Raw genomic sequence first — 19,444 nt, forward strand, 5'->3', positions numbered from 1 at the left:
CTCGCATGCAGAAATACATTTTCTTGAAAAAGTCGGGAATATGTTAAAAAGCTGGAAAAGTGTGTAAATTTGGACAAAACCACCTAAAAACATTTTCTGCAGAGTAAAACTGGAGACATTACCTTGCATCTGAGAGGCAGTTACTTTGCATTGTTGAAACTGGAATCATCACAAGGGGTGGGTCTGTATCATAATATGCGTAGGCCTAAACTGTTACTACTTGGAAAATGATTTCATTAAACATAATAAAAAATGTCAAACAAAATTTGAAAGTGTATGTCATTAAAATTCCACCCAAGCTCCCAAACGGTTCATCAGCTTTAAATTCACCCATGCTCCATATTAAACGATTCATCAATTTTGATGACATCATTAAATTAATAATTGTATGTAATCCTTGGCATAGGTGGCTTATTTCCTTGATGCAATTGTTAAGATTTTGTCATCCATACTTGTTTGATTTTAGAAAACACTTCAAAACCATTCATCATAACAATTTACATCATGAAAAAAATAAGACTAAAGGATTTAGGCCAAGTAAAAATAAAAATTTGTTTCTCGTCCGTGTTTTTAAAAATTAGGAGGATGAGGGCTTTTTATTTTCTATTTTTATTGAAAAACGACGCTAAATACCTGTATTTGGCACCATATTTTGGGTATTCAACATACAGATTGATATCTGAGAAAAAGGAGGAGGCCCTTTTTATTTTATTGTTTTCAGAGGTAGGCCCCTCTAGTGATCACAAAACTCTACTGAAATGATGTATTATGCATTTACAAAGCTGTAAAATAAATTTCAACTTCTGAATCATCTTTTTCAACAAGTTATAACTGAAAGTTTACAAAATAAAAAGAAATTTGAAAAATCTTCAAAAAAGGAGGAGGGCGCGGACGAGAAACATGTATTTTTTTTTACTCGGCCTTATCTTGGGTTTTGTTGAAATGGGCTATTGCAATTAAAAGTCATACCCCCTGCATGACATTATTCTCCCCTACACAGGGGGTGTGAATTTCAAATGGGTTTATCTGAATGGGTAACTCCATTTGAAACCTACACACCCTGTGTAAAAAAGGCCATTTTTCCATACAGGGTGTATAGATTTCAACTGGAATAGCCCAATTGTGATACTGACTATTTTGTGACTGGACACAGGGTAGCACAAATCAATGTAACCTTGTTCTGTGATTTAGAATGAAGTGGACATTGATTTATATGGGTTTCACAAAGCATTCAATTTCAATGCATCACAATTTTCTTGGAAATCTTGGTTTTTAGTGACCAATGTTATGACTTTTGTTTACAAATAATGGACAAAGATGGAAATGGCTTTAGAGTGCCATGCATGATCAGGCCTTGGCCCCTGCCCCTAGCAATTTATGTATCACACAATGCCACAAAGCCTGAAGCTTAGTCAGATAGATAGATCAGATTTGTCCTAATCATATCAAACTGTCTGATCCAAATGTGCATGGGAAAAGAGTCAGTGGACCATACAGGGCCAGGGAAGCGAGAGTGATTGGACCACCTGAATGGACAATTCAAGCAAAGTTCAACAAGTGTTTTCACCCCTGCCTTTTCACCAATTCACTGAGATTGTCCACCACCAAGAAACTTCCCACAACACCAACCATGCTGCTGCCACTCCCATTTTTCACACCTGCCAGAGCTACTATACTACTATAGATGGATTTTCCCTCAGGAATGTGTAGAATTCCTGCTAGTGTCAAGGTCATTACTTAAGGATAGGGGTGTTAACCCAGCCATCAATCTCCCCTGAGGAATGACCTTAAGTGTGACCTTAAAATAGTAGTGTTGCCAGTCCCACCACACATTTTTGGTGTGTTTACATTCTCCCATGCAATATGTATTTACACACAGTAAAATTGGGGTGGGAGTGACACTTGTTTCATCATCAACCACTAGCACCACTATAGCAGAGTGCATCTACAGAGAAATTTTTATTTTATTATTGTACAATGTACAATGTACATCATCAAAGTTTGTATGTGTTTTGTTCCCCTTCATCATGCAGGTGGGGGATTGACCAAGGAAGCAATTTACTAGTATGCAAAAGCTAACACATAAAAAGTTAGGCATTCTTCATCTTCGGCCATCAGAGTTTTGGTATTAAATGGAACACATGTGCCATGGCAAGACATGCACCTTTGCCTTGTCCATGCCAGGTTGTCAATGCCAAAAAATAAGTGAAATTTTTGTGGTTTATGGTTTAATGACAGAGAATTATAGCCATATTCCTATTCAATCCATGCATAACAAACCTCTTGTACTTTTGACAACTCTCAAAAATATGTAGTAAAATTATGATTTTAGCTGGATTAATGTGAGGTATGTGACCTGGGTATGTGACATGGCATAACTTTAAAAGTTTTTAAAGGGACTTCAGATCTGTGGAGGACCCAAACAGTCTGTATAATTTTCTATAGTTGCTTTGATTAAATCAGGCCTGTCGGAACAAATTTTAAAGTGGTGCTGCCGAAAGTGGGGGTATGGGGGTAAGGGGCAGAGCCTCGCATGGGAGTGTAAGGAAGCCCCCTTAGAGCCCAAGCACTTTTGAAAATGAACGTACAATTTTAACGGTATAAGTTAACAGAACTAAACTGCAAATGACATTAAAAATCAAATTTTTTTGTGTCAATTTGTTCATTTTGTTATTCTAGGGCTAGACTTATTTTCTAGCTGAAAAGCCGCAGCAGTTCTGTTGGGCCTGCTTTTAATAGTTGATAAATGGAGGGGGGTACCCTTAAAACATTTTCTTTAAAAAAATATTAACAAAATATTAAGGTTATGTTCCCGGGGTTACGTCGCTCTTTGATACCTTGTCCCCTATAGCAACTGTATGGATTTCCTTATGCCTGAGAATATAATCTTGACTTGAAAACAGTGTCTGGTTTATTTATTGAAAGTTATTAAATATTCTGAAAGTGAAAAATATGATGGGTGGGGCATAGAGTAGTTTGTCTCTTTCTTTCTTGTTCTAGAGAAAGATGATATTTCTCATGATCAAAAAATGAGTTTTTAATATTTTTTACAACTTGATGAACTCTGAAAGCCCCCTACCTTTTGACATTCCAACTATTTTTATAGAGCTGTATCAAAACACAATCTGTTTATGCACAGGAGTATGGTATCAATCCAGTATCTAAACATTTATGAGAAAACTTTTGGCAGTTTTATGAGTTGTTTTGGAAAAGGCATAACTTTGAGGATCAATAAATAATGCTACCTACTATATTAATGTGGAAATCAAGTTTTCAGTGGCTATAGTAGTTGAGAAAACAGTCATTTCTATTTCCAGGGGAGTTTATCTGTGATGAAATCCAGGTCATTATGGAATATTTGCCTGTATTCTATGTGCTTCGACCTACTTTCTCTCATTTGTTTCCAAAATTTTTTCTTTTGGAAAAAACTGTATGTGCTGAGTTGTATTTGCCCTTCACTTGCTCAACCACCATGCAATATTGTATTATAAAATTGGTGCAACTTTTAGTTTTGATTGTCAGTTCGAGGACCAAGAACATGGACTTGCCCCCTCCCAACAACAAAATTTTAAAAATCCCAGGTCACTGCTTTCCATTACTCTTTCCAAAATTCCAAGGGCCCTGCAACATACAAACAGAAAATGCTGGCTTCCGATACATGTACATAAAACACTAAACCAGGCAACTCATGGAAACTTTCTGAACACAAATACATACAAGTGTCAACGAACTAATCATTATTTGTGGGAAGTAAACTCTATTCATAGTAGTGGTATTGTACTATTTTGGGATTGAAATCAACCTTTACATCCAAAGGGAGTCTCAATATGCCATTTCCCATCTGGTTCTGACTCTGTTCTCACTGATGCTGAACAAATCATCAATTTCGGGTTAAGTAAGCTTAGATATGGCAAGTGCATTTGTAATAGCCAGAAAATATTTCACAAATTAACTATTGTTGCATATAATTTGGTTTCATATTTAAGTTAGATAAAATCTTGATTTGTTGGCACTTCAGATGATATTTATTGTGTTTCAATATTTTGCAAAAAAAACCAGTTAGGCAATAGAGCCAAAATAGTTCAATCTTTTGATTGAATATCGATGCTTGGTCAATCTTGATTTATATTTATGAAATCAATTAATTGACTATTGCTAATTATGGTAATATATAAATCTTTTCATGGAAAGTATTGACCGATAGAAACTTAACTGTTAATTCTTATTAATTAGTTGATAGTTCATTAATAAGAAGCATCAAAGCAGCATCAACACAACAGTTGATCCAAATATCAAACAAATTTGGTTGTTGTGCTTTGCACAGATCCTGCAGGGAAAGCATCTAGGCTCTATAATCTGTTTTCAAGAATAAGCTAACCCAAAATATTACTGCCTGTATCTTTTTAAACACATCCATACTTTCCAGGATGAGTTGTTCCTGGATGTGCTTTTCCAACACATTCCTATTTTCCTGAAATCAAAAAAATTGGAAAATTCCTAAAACATGCATGTTTGCTGAGTTTGCTCTGATTGATACTACATACACACTAAAAACTACGGGGTTATATTTTCCGTGGTCATTTTGAATTGACCACGTTGGGGTTGTTTTGACCCTTCAAGGGGGTTGTACTGTTTTAATTTGACCACATTCACGAGGTCATTTTAGCCACGACGAACGTGGTCAAAAACTTAGTGGTCATTTTGCCGATACCGTCGCCAAGCATTGATATCAGTTTCAATCTTCCGCTTTGAAAATCTCAATTCATAAATGAGTTTAAACATGAGCTGCAATTAATGTTTGTTGATTAATAAATAAAACTAATTTTTTTGACCGGTTACCCAATTTGTCAACTTTATAATGACTTGCATTTCGAACTATTTGCACACACGGTGTGCATCGGCTCACGTGGTCACATCAGCGCCATATTTGTTCTGATTGTGCAGCTCAGCGGATTGTCGTGTGTGCTTGTCTGCATGATGGAATATGAAAAGTTAGTTGAAAAGTGAGACTGCAAGGATGCATAGACCCTTGTCTATGCACGCAGATTCATTCCAATTTCATGCTGTCGTGGCTGGTGTCTTGGCTGCAGTTGTTATAAGCTTATATCATGTAAGCTTATAATACGTGAACTGTCATAGGCGATGACTGACTGTGTGTGAGTGTGATACACAGACGCATTTTGCAGTTTGCTGTTTATGTAATGCTTTCTCTGTGCAGAAACACACGTATGTCCTGGTGGGACCAGCATGACCATAGGCCTACTAAAAAAATCCAAACAACCCCTAAATGTGGTTATTGAGTAACCCTATAAAACAACCCTTTCAAATGGGTCATTTCATTTGACCCCGAAATGAGGTCATTAAGTAACCCAATTAGGCAACCCTTTTGAAGGGGTCATTTCATTTGACCCCGAAATGTGGTAATATTTTGACCCCAATGGGGTTACTATTTGACCCAAATACGTAGTCATTGCAATGACCCCGACCAATGGGGTCAAAATGACCCCGTTAGTGGTATGGTGTTTAGTTGATAACTATGCTGGGGTCAAAAATGACCCCGTTTGGGTCATTTTTTGACCCCGTAGTTTTAAGTGTGTAGTACACATAGCCCAGGCATGTAGCTCAAAAAGAGTGGTGAACACATTCTTCACATCAATTTTATTAAGTTATGACTGATGAAAAGCAAAAGCCCTGATTGATCAAATCTGCCAAGTTGTGTGCCAAGTCATGGCCAGGTTCAATCAAGGCCTATAGTTCAATGCCATAAAATCCACATGGAGAACCTCAGCTGCCAACATAAAATTTTAACCATGCACAGAAGTCCAAGTTTTTCAAATCTACTGACCCAATACTAGGGCTGTTAGTACTCATTTGAATGCATTTTATAATATGTAGATATCAACCACAGGTACGAAAGTGTAAAATATTCACTTGTATTAAATTTTACAGGATAAAAAAGTTGATTGATCGAACCTGTTGCCGTCTACTGGCATGGTAGGTGTTAACCACACTAATACAGGAATTCAATGTGTTAGTTTCAATTTGAATGAAAACAGGGCAATGGGTTATAATTCCATGGGAAAGTGACAAAGTTAAATTTCTGTTAATCAGTTGTAATGCCAAGAAATTCAAGCCACCCTGGGGGTTTTTACATCCTGATGCATATTTGGAGTATTACAAGTTTGTTGTTCATGCATCTTAGCAACCTATGAAGGAATGTACATTTGTAAAAATATTGTTTTCATTTTCCTTTTCTTACAAAGACAAATTCTTCTCTGTGGGTCATACAGCCTGCACCACACCCCTACACGATTTGCACAATTCTTATTGCATGCATGCAGTATTGCCAGCACATGAAAAGTCTAATCGTACCCCTGATGGGACATTTCACAAAATGTGATACCCTTGGCTCTGCACATAACAATGCTCATTGTCCATGCCACTGATTGTGATCAATTTCATTCAGTACAGATTGCAGCTATTGTTTTATATACAAATAATTTTTTCACAGTCATAATGTGAGAACTAGCAAATTTGTTATAAAGGAAAATGGAGGCAAAATAGGAGTACATTAATTAAATTAATGCTATTGGTTCACTCTTGTTTTGCATATTGGAACTAAATTGGCTGTGATATTATATTCAGTAGCAAACAAGCACTATTTTATAGTTCAATTATGTAGCTTTTTACCTCAAAACCAACCGCATGTAAAATACGCATTTATGCATTATTCCTTGCTCCAATCTTTGTTCCTCAATTGTTATTGTAACATCGCGGTCACAAGCAACATGCATATCTCCAAGGTTAATATGAACTAATCCCGTCTCCGACATCGTGCTTGAACGATTCTAATATCAACGGACTTACATCTATTCACATCACGTACGCCACCATGTTAAACCACCATTACTGATAATTCAGTATCCATATATTATGTAGCAGGGGTAACGTTAGCGGACGGCAGACATGCGCTAGTGAAATTTATTTAATTACCTTCTTTCAGCTCAGATGTGTCCGTCTGTAACGAGGCCAATGTAGTCAAGACACCAATTCTCATTAATTCGACGCCATCAAAAATCGCTAATGATCATCTCAATGGGCTCAAATCTGACCTTAATATTGTAAATTTGTGGTCAAATTTGAATAATTTCAGCTTAATTTCCCTCAGGTTTTGTACAGTAAGGGTAATCTGTGTAATTATAAGATTTGAACAAAAGATAACATTAAAGTTGTCATCTAATTGATGGATGGTGATTACAATACAAAAGGGTTTTGCTTTCTTGAAAAACACAATCTAAGGTTTTCAGACCAACTGTCCTATTTCTTTTTAAAGTTGAATATTTTAAGATCGCTGTCAAATATTCAGTCCTATCCATGACTATACCCTGGTTTACAAACCACAAGGAAACATGCTGTATATGGCTGTAACCTATAAACACACTAAGTAAACTACCAACTTCTGTATTTACTGTAAAACAACAACAAAACGTGCACTATGTACACCAAGAATAAATTCACTTCTTCCGTTCCATTCTTTTGTGGGTAAAGTAAGCTTATAATGCTTCATGCTAAATTTAGATGCTTAGGTCTATTTTAGGGTCCTTGTCCCCTTCCTTATAAACCACAGGATGGCAATTTTAAACCCTGTTGAATCCTGTATGGGACGGCTGGTGAATGATGGCTATGCATGGGAATCCTGTATGTAACCTTGTCTGTTGTCTGCTAATTTGCTTCCTTTGTCCAAGTTTTCTCCATTTTTTATTTTCCTCCAAAATGTTTTGATCGTTGATAAAATTCGCAGTTTTGCTGTTGTAGTTTTTTTTTTTTTTTTTTTTTTCATTTAAAATGACACGCTAACCAGAAGACCCGCTAATCAGAAATCCTGTTCAACAGAAGGCCCGCTACTCAGATTTTTTTTTCTGAGTAGCGGGACTTTTACATAAAATTCAACAAAAAGCCCACTATTCAGAAAGTCTGCTACTCAGAAAATTTTGACCAGCAGACCTTCTGAATAATGGGTTTTCTAAATAGTGGGTCTTCTAACTACCGGGTCTTCTGAGTGACGGGTTGCACCCCTCTTAAAAATGTCTGAAAGAAAACAAAATCTATAAATTTTGCCCAGCATAATCTGTGTGGCTGTGGGTCTGTGGATTAATACTTAGTACTGCATCATCCTATTTGCACCTGCATAATTACCACCTCCTTCATTAGGCTAACGATGTTAATAACATTCAATTGAAATGTGTACCTTCAATTAACTAGATATTTATTACTAATGCTACATGGAGCTATTCTCACTGTCACAATGCAGCCGCCATTATTGATCCAAGTTGATCACAGAGCGATGCAAGTATTGAGTCGGTACTTGGTGATATTCACGGGAGAGAGCTATGTTGAATCAAAACAATTTAATTGCCATTCCCAATCGAAACCTTACATTTGAGTGTTAAAAGCACCCTGTCAAGGTTATAATATTGTTCCCTGCTCTTCCTCCTTTGCACCCAGTATCTACGCCAGTAACACCACTTTATTTTTTGTTTTCTCCTATATCGACCGACCTCATGGAGAAGAAAAGCAACCACAAAACGGGCAGGTTTTTGTAGCCTTGGTCTATTTTTGCTTGCGATTCTACCCTAGTGCTAACAGTAGCTCCTGAAGTGATGACAAACTCTTAAGATTCAATTAGCCCAGTTTGAAAAATATGCCCCAAGATGATCACAACGTGAAATCTTTACAATGCTTTGAATGCAAGGTATGTTAAATACCCATGGATAAAACATGTCACTGAATTGGAAATTGTTTTTAAAACTATTAAGGACACATACTAGTATTGAAGTATACTGTTTGGAAGGCAACAGGCATGTTTGTTCTGCTGCTATATGCTTCATAACATCACAGATGTTGGGGATGTACGTGTTGATATCTGTGGTACAATGTAGCAAACGTGCAGATGGTTCTCAGTATGTCTGTGTACATTTACACCTATCGACAAAATAAAACTTAATGCTCGTACAATTTCAGATTGATCAAATGAGCACCTGTAAATGTGTAAAATATTTGATGTCAAGAAATTCAAGAGAAATTAAACTGATCCAAAACCAGAAGCGATTTTCAGCCCACTTTATTTGATCAACCACTGCCTAACCTTATTTAATGCATTATGTTCACCTACGTCAATCGCTAGTAAATAAAGATGCTAGTTTGTAACAAAACTCCGTTTGCGAGTAATCCTCCCGAATCTTGTAGTAGCAGTAGGATTAAACTGATAACATGACTAGTCCAATTGCTGTATTATTATACACAGTCAATATCTAGCATGCTGCATGCATGGATGTATCACGTATTATTTCAGTAGCTCATTACAAGCAGCAGGCCCGGGCTCGTATCGAGGATGGACGGGCCGACTAACTGTTGTGATTAATAACATGTATCAGCATCGTGATGACAGTGCGGGGTTTGACAACACTGTTGTCACACCAATACTATTATGTGCAATAGTCTAGGGAGAGATCCAGCCAACATGGGATTAGCACAAGAAAATTGAAATTTTCTTACGTATTACTAAGGTGATGAGAAAAAAAACCCTATTCTACGGGCGGACCGACCAAGTAGGGTTGGTTGTGTTTTTAGTTTGTTTAGAAAATGACCCCCAAAATCACCCAAATCTGTAAATATTTTGCAATTTGGGGAAAACCAAAAAAAAATAAAATTTTGCTCCCGATATTTTCGAAATTTGGGTCAGCATTCATTTGTACAAGAAAAATTTGTTTCCCAATTCTTGTAAAATCTGGGTCGGTCGGGTCCGTAGAACAGGGTTTTCTTTTTTCATCCCTTAAAAGGATGGGCTGAAGTCTCCCACTCATGTCTGCTAATCTGGGGAAGTATACCCAGTCAGGAGAGTGAATTTTTTTACATAATTTTCTACCCAGTTTGGTTTCAGTTTCAGAGGGCATCTGTCAGAAATTGAGACTTTATCAAATCAAATCTGTACACAAATTTGTAAATAGTATCCTTGACATAAAGGGGCAAATTTAAAATGTTGAGCAATAAGCATGTATGGTGGTTCCAGCATGCGGCACAATGTGCAAGTCAAGTTGGGTTTAGTTTGGAAGGTGGTGACCAGAGTGGGTGGTGACATAGCAAAAGAATTTTATGTAGTATAAAGAGTAGAAAGTGCTTCATATTTAAACAACGGATGTTTACACCCTCCAGATTACAAAACATCCCCATACATGCAGGAATTTGTAACACGATTAGTTCACTTGTAACTCAGGTTGACACAGATCTCATCATCACTGATCATTCTTACATGTAGTCTGAATTAAAATGATCTCACTTCTCAAGGCACAGTTCATCATAAGCCATTTAACAATCATGGCTCAAAATCTGACTTCAAATTACAGAGTATGAGTTTTAGTACCCAATACACTCAAAGGTCATTCTATGCATGTAGAAGCCTATTGAGGTCAAAGGACTGTGTACCAATGGATGAGTATGTGTAAGATCCTAGTGTCAAATTGTAATACAAGTCAAAAATTGCTTTTTAAAAACTGTCAACACATGTATTGAATTATTAATATAAATTGTGAAAAATGGTTTACTATTATATCTCAGGCTGCATTCATCAACTGGTGAGAGAACCAGTTTTTAATATACTTGACACCTTCTTACTGTGCAATTCAATCTTACCAATGACAGATTTTAACATCATATACTTGCACAAAAATCTCTCAACGAGAAAGTCGTTATTAAAAATGCATAAGTTAACAAATTGGGGTTGGGATTATTTCGCATGATTGTTTATATCAGCTTGAAACTAAATCAAGACTTGCTTCATGTAATGGATTTATGATAGAGAATGTTTAGCTTTTATAGGTTTAACAGAAATGTTTACATTATTATTTGGACGGAATATTAAAAAAGAGTGAAGCCTCAATCAAAAGTGTTGTAAAATATTACTCTGGCCGTTGGCATTGTCTGCTCTATAAAAACAACTGTCTCAGTCTCAGCCACTGTGCTAAACTACATCTAAAGTAATCTTGTCTTGGGCAGCACGTGAATGAACGAAAGAAGCCATGCGTTACTTGACTTGGCTGGCTTGTTCAATGGCTGGCTGTCATCTGCCGTGAACGTCAGTAAGATGCGGTTTTCTTTATTATAATGACAACTGGCCCAATACGGGACAGTGGGCACAAGTAACATGTTGAATTTCAAACCAGTAAGCTGTGTAATAATAAAAACATCCAAGATTAATCCATCACTAAATGACTAATAAGATCTAGAGTAAGTGCCCATAGCAAACTGTGAGATGTATATTGGTGATATAAAATACTGCTTGAAATCTGAAAATAAGGATAGATAGATAGAGCCGGATAATTGGGTTATGGATACAAGTAACAAGTTCAGCTCAAGTACATGTAGTACTTCTTAAATCCCTTTTTAATCAAAAAGACTAAAAGAAAGCCTTTGGCTAATTGCATATAGATCTGGAGTGTTTTCTGATGGCGAGTTGTGGTAGCAGTGGAGATGTACATTAATGATGCATCAAGTTGACACAGTGATCATATTCTGCCACAGATGGTAATTTATTTTTAATAGCTTTGCTGCGCTGACAAAGTACAGCCAGGCCTATTTCTTTTTTCTTCAAGTGGAATTTGAAACGAACCTGAAACCCAATGCGACTTTGATATTTCCAAATATGGATGGGACTGATTTGTTTCCCTCCCTACTCTCCTGTATCATTTCAACCCATCAGTCTATATATCACATTTTTCATTCTCCCGGTTTTGTGCTACATTTATATTGAAATGGAAATGGAAAGTGAAATAGATTAATCAGTGTAAGAATAGTACAATTTGATGCATAAAAGCATCATTCACTCGGTGCAAATTTGATTTCATTCAATTTGGAACCCCTTTTGGGTTAAGTGCCTGCTGAGGTGCAGAGCACTTTGGCATAATGTATTCATGAAGTACTATTTAAGTCTTGAATGCAGTATGCATAGGTATTTATTGAGACTGAAAGGGTAAAACACTTATCCACAGTTGTACATACACACCTTGCAGATTGGAAACTGAAGAAACAAAATAAAGGGGAAAATTATATCCAATTTGCATGCTTGTCTGTGGGGATGTGTTCGGTGTGTGCATTTCTTTGATCAAGTTATCCTGAAATATAAACTGGTTTTTGTGTGTTTGCATCGGAGTTTGAAACTTCACATGAATATAAAGGTGTAGGGAACTAAGGAAAAGGTGTTGCAAGCGTGCACTGACTACTGTATTATGTAGGTTGGTTTTATTCCCCTTTTTTATGATTCAAAATTCAATTATTTGCTGTGAGTGTTGAACCTGAAGAAACATTGCAACAAGACAGGCTGGTATGACCATCTTTTCATGTATGACTGACGCCAACACCTTACACAAGTAAGCCTAGCTTCGATGACTCTTAAAAGGAGTTTTTTGAATAATCTGAATACATGTTACCATTAAATTGTTTAAACAAACAACATAATATCCAAAATTGTTTGCAATTCACTCGGGAAATAGAAGCGGCTACTTTGTAGTACATAACTTTGAATTCTCTTTCAAAATTCACATCCAAACAGGAGCCGACATGCTTTTCCAAAGCATCTTGAATTATGCAACAACATGAACCGAGGCGCAAACAAGCATTGAATTTTGAAAGTAAAAATAGATTCAGTCTTTACATGATGGAATCGGCCATATCATGGAAAAGAGAGCAAGCGAGGAGTAAACTGATTGATGTAATTAAATAGTTTAAAGATACAGTGAATACAGTTTTTAGAAGTATATCATCTAGTTTCTTCATTCATCAAGGTGTATAGCATCAGCCATGCCAATGCCATTATCATATAAATGATGAGTTTGAATTTGTATCTAGCATTTATAACCCCAAAAGTCTGTTTTACAGGATGAAATTTCAGAAATTCTTGGTACTCAAATTAGATACTGTTGAAAAAACAAAAATCCATATTTTCTAGTCTTATTTCTTTTTTTGGGGAAGCAGAATTTCCCTCCAAATTGTACAATTTCCCTTTAAATGGCATGTTCGATCCCATACATACAAATAAGATGGTTCTTATGAAAAGTTTCAACATATATTTCACTGTACCTTTACACATGATAAATGGATTAAATGAAAATGAACACATATAAACTATTAAAATCAAGATAATGTGACACAATTTTGAGGGTATAATAACGATGGCAACACCATTACAGATTTATATAACATTAACATACGTATACAACATTGGAAGTATGTGCATTGATAATAATACTGGCAGAAATATATATAGAACATTATAATTATTTTCATACATTAAGATTTGGTATAATTCAACAAGCACTTAAAAGGCTATATACACATGCCTTTAGTTAAAATTACAACAAGATCTGTCAAGTTTTGTAAAGCACTTGTGGAAAGGAGACAATATTTTAACATAAAATCTCCAAAATTTACAGTAAAATTTCATTGTTAAAAAGTGTTTATTATACAAAGAGATTGGTTAAAAGACAAAATGCGTCATTTGATCGCGTAAAATAAGCACCAGTAAAACTTTTTTCAGGAATTCAAAATCATTGGTCAGCTTACTTTAAAAACTTTCACCTCTCATGTCAAGGCAAAAAGGTTGCATCAGACTTTTAAAAACATGTTTGTGTCCTGTACCTAAGCGGAGCACATTTCATTCTGGGGTTCAGTTTTACCACATTTTGATATTCATTGGAGAAATCTAGTACAACAATATTTTTATGCATAAATTGCTGGAAGAAACTTGTTTTTAAAATATTTTTGTCATAGCAAGATGAATGAATTCAAAAACATAAATTTATGAAAAAACAATCATAAAATTGTTCTTTTTCACATTAATAATTACTGTAACATTCTTTACAACTGATTTGACAATAATAAATATTTGGAATTGGAAGTATATTTTACCATTTCTGACACAAAAATTAAATACAAATCTCACATCTTAGAGCACCTATAGATAGTTTGATCAGCTTGTAATAGGCGGGAAATATTAGGCTTTATACCACTACGCCTCCAAAAGTAGACCCACATTAAAGAGTCGTATTAGTTGACCTCTGGTCCATATTTTGTAGTGTTAAAGAAAGTAGACAAAGTATAAGACTTGAATTAATAATTAATTGTGATGCTTGTTGCGATATGTCACAAGAAAATTCTCAAAATAAAGCATTTTGATATTAATCCGCGATGTTATAAGGCCCGCTGATTACGAGCTGATCAAAGTATACAGTGACAAGAGACACAAACATGTTCATGTGATCCAACCTTTCTGCCGGAATCAAGAGAGGTGAATATTTTTACCAATAAAAACAATTGGTCCATCATGTTATAATCAAGATTCTGTTTTGCTAATTTTATAGTCCAACTCCTTGTTTTACTACTAGCATGCAATTCAAAAGACTAATTTGAATCAGAGACTACTTGAAGTTGCAGTTTCAGAAGCAACTCTCACTTTCTAATTTGAATTTAACTTTATGTTTGACCAAAGGATATTTGACTACTTAAATTTAAACTCTATTCGTCAATGAAGTGGTTATGTAATTCCCTGGTAACTGGATCACACCCTTTTGGAATGATAGTAAGTGCAGAAATCTTTGTGTAGTGATCATTTTGATCATGGTTCGGGACTTAAAAGTGTAATCCAGTTGACTTACTGATAATCTGATTATACTTAATACTTCCATGGCAAATTACTCTTTTACTAGCTTCCAAATGCTTATTGTTTACTTAAATAAGTAATTTAAAGTTTGTTGCTGCATCCTTAATAACATGCATAACTAAATGTCTTTTATGGAAAAACAGCAATATCAAAATTGTCGTTGTATCATCCATAATGAGCACTTAATGTCTGCAGGTTGTTTCAAAAGACTAGTTGTAACTTATGCATCTCGCTGATTGGAATGTGCGGCAAGGAGATAATTGATACTTGAAGATGTTTGTTAAGTTACAAGGAGTTGGACTAAAACATCAGCATACCTTGTAGAAAAATGATTGTAGGAATAACGTGTTACTAACATCATTAAAAACATAAGAAAATAGCCTCTAGATTCTTTTTTTCGTGGGTTTTGAACATTTCATTTCTTATCAAACCTTGTTAGGCTCCTCTGCATTTTCAAAGTTCAACTTCGACAGACTTCTGGTGAACGAATAAACCAGTCGCCTCTCTGAATTGTCTGTCCTACAGTTCGTTGTTTCTCTAATAATGTTGGTCGCTTCTTTACAAGTTTTCCTTTTTGTATGTGGGGTTGACTACGACTTCGTTGTAATTGTACTTGACACCTAGCAAGGTTCGGTGATGGAGAACCAGCACTTAATGTTCTTCTGTGACTCTTCCATGCTGGTCTGTTCGGATGTGTTTTGTTAGCAACAGCTAAATCGTCTTGCTTTGACGTATCACGCCACTAACGGCATTAAGAGCAGGCATTTGAATCTCTTTCCCACTTTCTTCTCGGCTTAGTATAACCATTCTTCTTTTTCTCCCAGCATTCTGTGTTAAATTTATACACATTGTTATTGTTTGTACCACTGAATGCAATCTGAAAGCTATATTCTCCAACCGGTGCAATTTTGCCACCACGCAAATTAAAGAATCCTCTTGGTTTCTTCTTGGCTTTGTCCGTATACCATGCAATAAAGGGACTTGAGTCATTAGTGTACAAGCAGGCATAAACACATTTGGGTTTCTTCCTATTCTTACGCCATGGTTCATGTATAGACAGTTGCCCTGTACAATTATCTGGCTCATTTAAGAGCTAGTGTACAGGGCGTGAGATCTATATGCGGCCGCTAGAGGACCCAGTCCTCTTTAACAGCCGAGTAAGAAAATTAGAAGCCATAATCTATGGCTTGTTAGTCAGAACACAAATCTGCCGTTTTGCACTTTTGTATCAATATATATGCTGTGTATATATTTCGATTTGTTGGAACTCCTCAGAAGAAATGAACATCCACAATATCAGTGAATTCAACAGTTTGGGCTGCAAACAGAATCCTTGCTCATAATAACACAATGTTTTCCACTATAATATGGTAGAAATTTGCTCATGCCGAGGCGATCAATCGGAACAATACAATCACCATAATGCCAGCTTACACAGAACTCCTTGATCAAGTATTTTTGATGATTTACAACAGCATTTAAATCCACAAGGTAATGTATCTGTATCTCCACAACAGATAAGCATATGCTCGGCAATGAGGAAAAAACCTTCACACTGTATAAATCCTATGTGCAGTAGACAGTACTATTCGCAGCATATCCCAGAGTCTATACACACTCCGTAGCCACTAGTGTTGAGTCTGCTCAATCTGTGTGTGTGTGGTTCCTGTGTGTGTGTATGTAGCGAACACAGTGACTGAATGACCTGTAAAATGGATATAAGAACAGACAGGAAAAAGCATTAAGGATCTGGACTCAACCACTATTTGTATAGGGGTGCAGGCATACACCCTGAATAAATTACGCTAATGGTACCGGAATAATACTGGGTAGATGTAAACACTGGGTTGATCCTAGGGGATTGATCACAAGCTTGTATATAAAGAGAGATTCTCAGCTATCATGATCCTAGTTCTTTAAATTATTCATTATTCACACCTACAGGGAATAATATTTGATTAATTTATTATAATGTACTATGTGTTAAGCACAGTGACTAAACAATTATTCATGGTAGAAAAATGTAAATGAATCCCAGGCTGGTTGACTGAGATGAATAATATCAGTGCATCTGTCACCCATATTGAATATTTAATCAGGGTTCGTTTACTTCCATTATAAATGAGAGCATATCAATAATAATTGTGAGCTGAATTCCGTTTGTTATAGGCATAATAACAAGATTGATCAGTGGAGCGCGAGGGTGGGGTTGAGTAAATGACATTAAAATTGAATTTTGAAAGCCACTGAATATTTTAGTAGAATTGTAACGATTAATTATTTTGAAGCCTTTTTCAACATTTTATTAGCATTCAAGTTCATGCATGCTGTGTAAAACTAAACAAGTATTTGGCATGATTAGTACAAATACACATAATTTATTACAAGGGTATTGAATATTTTAGAACCCCATTTATAAAAAGGCTGGGGTTTGAAAACTATGAATTATGAGCTACATTACTGCAATATGTTTTTAAATATTTTATTTGTGATTTATCGATAAATTATTTAACATATCACGCCTTTACATCATGCTACAGTAAATTTGCCATATAAACCTAAATTTTTTAATTTATTCCATAATACTACGGCTATGCCATTCATTATAATGCGTCTTGTCATTATAAATCCAAATCACAATTAATAGTATGAAGGTTTGATCATTCTTTATTTCTCATAATCCATTTAAAGTCATGGTGAAGGCCAGCTAAAAGCTGGGGAAATGACTTTGTACAATTAACTTGATTACTAAAGTGATTCCACAACAAGCTATTAATAATGGGCAGGGTGAATCCGAGTGCCATATTTGTTTAATTGAAAGCAGAGCTATGTCCTGTGTTATTGATTTTAGTTCTACAGCGAGATATTTGGCTGCAAAATTTGAGCCATCAGTAAACAAAATATAAATGAGAGTGCTATTTGTTTTCTGAAATTGAAAGCAGAAAGTCCTCCGTATGTCCAGTGACTCCGGTTTCATCAATTTTCAAAATGAGAGAGCAGTGCATCTTTATGCAGAGTGAGCAAGAGTGAGAGCAAGCGAGAAAATAGACGGCATTAATTGAACGAACGTGAATGCGAACGGCACCAAATTGACATCATTATTTTCAAGTTTGTTAACCTAATGTTGTCTAATATGTTTTGAACTCGGGGAGGTAGCCAACCTGTTCTTCACCGTTGCAACATGATATTTTCGTCCGGTTCCTGCTCAAAAATACTTTAATACAAGAGTAGTCCATGAAGACATTTATAATATTCATCTTTTTGCAATCCCAATTTAATTTTAAATTCCTGTTCATCACACACTTTGTATCCACTGGCTATGCCAATGAGATCCAAACTATGTCAGCAACAGCATTTTTTAATCCACATATTTTGCTAAATTAAAATTGAATTGCTCTTTCTAGATCTAAGAAAATTATTTGGATTATTTTGATTATTAAACGTACCGTACCTATCAACAGAATTTATGGGACAGACAGACACTATTGTGTCGGTATAGATAATAGGGTCTAGTTGGTGTAGATAATGAGAATCTTGGCACTCTCTGCAACAGAAACCTTTCAACAACCTGTAATTAATAAATGGTCCAACAAATGACAAACACAAACCGCATAAATAGTTTACAATCCTTGACACGAAACGCAAAGAATAAAATCTAAAACAGCTCATTATTCATAATTGACAATAGGCAAGAGAGTCAATAGCTAATTCACTAATTTTGTGGGTTCGTCAGAAAAAAAATCCATTGATCATAAAAAATGTTGACCTATAAGGTATAAGAATTATGGTTATCTGTTTTGGTATTTTTTTGCGTTTCAAAATACACTTTCAGTAAAAATAATAACCACTCTGAAGTCTGAACCACAATTGGAAGTCATTTTTCATTTAACATTTTATCAAACAAACTTGTCAAATATGCAGAGATCATCAACTTTTAAAATCAGAACATATCCAGTTATTGGAATTCATGAGAAAACATGAAACACTCCCATCCACCTAAATGTGGCTAGAATTATGACATGTTTTGCCAATCACCTGCTCGTTCATAATTCAAGCCAGTATTCATGCCAGGGCTTGAATGATGACAGCAGCAACTACATATAGGATGCATGATATAATGTTCTTCTATGCCCGGGCTTTCTATGCTTCATCTTCATACCTTCTACTCTATAAGTATTATGTCCACTACACCTGAAACGACCGATTTAGCATTATTTTACCCCAAGTATAAAAGGGCTTGCCTCATATGAATGCATTTTTATGCAGATTTCAAAAATACACATATTTCAAATTCTGTGATTTAAAAAAAAGCAATATTTAAACATGATTACTGCACTATGCATAGCTGTTAGTAAAATATAGCGAGTGCCTCGCCCATTCTGGATGAGGCTCCAGAGATTTAGATATTTTACTTCACCACGATTCATTGACATTTGATTTCATCTACCGCAGGAATTCAGCAATGAGATGCACAGAACCTGAGAATGTTTTTAGGTGTTTTGGGAGTGTTTATTACATTATATCATGTGTACGGTTACTGTATATTTACTAAACCTTGCATTGGAGAGCTTCTATTGCATTATTTTATCTCAATTTATCTTATGCAGGTGCTCATAATCATTTGTTTTTTCAAATTGTTTGTAATATATATTAAGTTATAAAATACTGTTTTCTATCATGTCTATACAACATCCAATGTATGATATATTTCTGATATCATATCAACCCTGAAGA

General features: G+C 35.5%; 1 pseudogene; it reads right to left on the reverse strand.

Annotated features, from left to right (window-relative positions):
• Window positions 1–13,186: 13,186 nt before the first annotated feature.
• Window positions 13,187–19,444, reverse strand: part of LOC140171213 (uncharacterized) — an 87,203-nt pseudogene continuing 80,945 nt past the window's right edge.

Source organism: Amphiura filiformis, chromosome 15 (assembly GCF_039555335.1).
Source record: "Amphiura filiformis chromosome 15, Afil_fr2py, whole genome shotgun sequence".
Taxonomy (NCBI): domain Eukaryota; kingdom Metazoa; phylum Echinodermata; class Ophiuroidea; order Amphilepidida; family Amphiuridae; genus Amphiura; species Amphiura filiformis.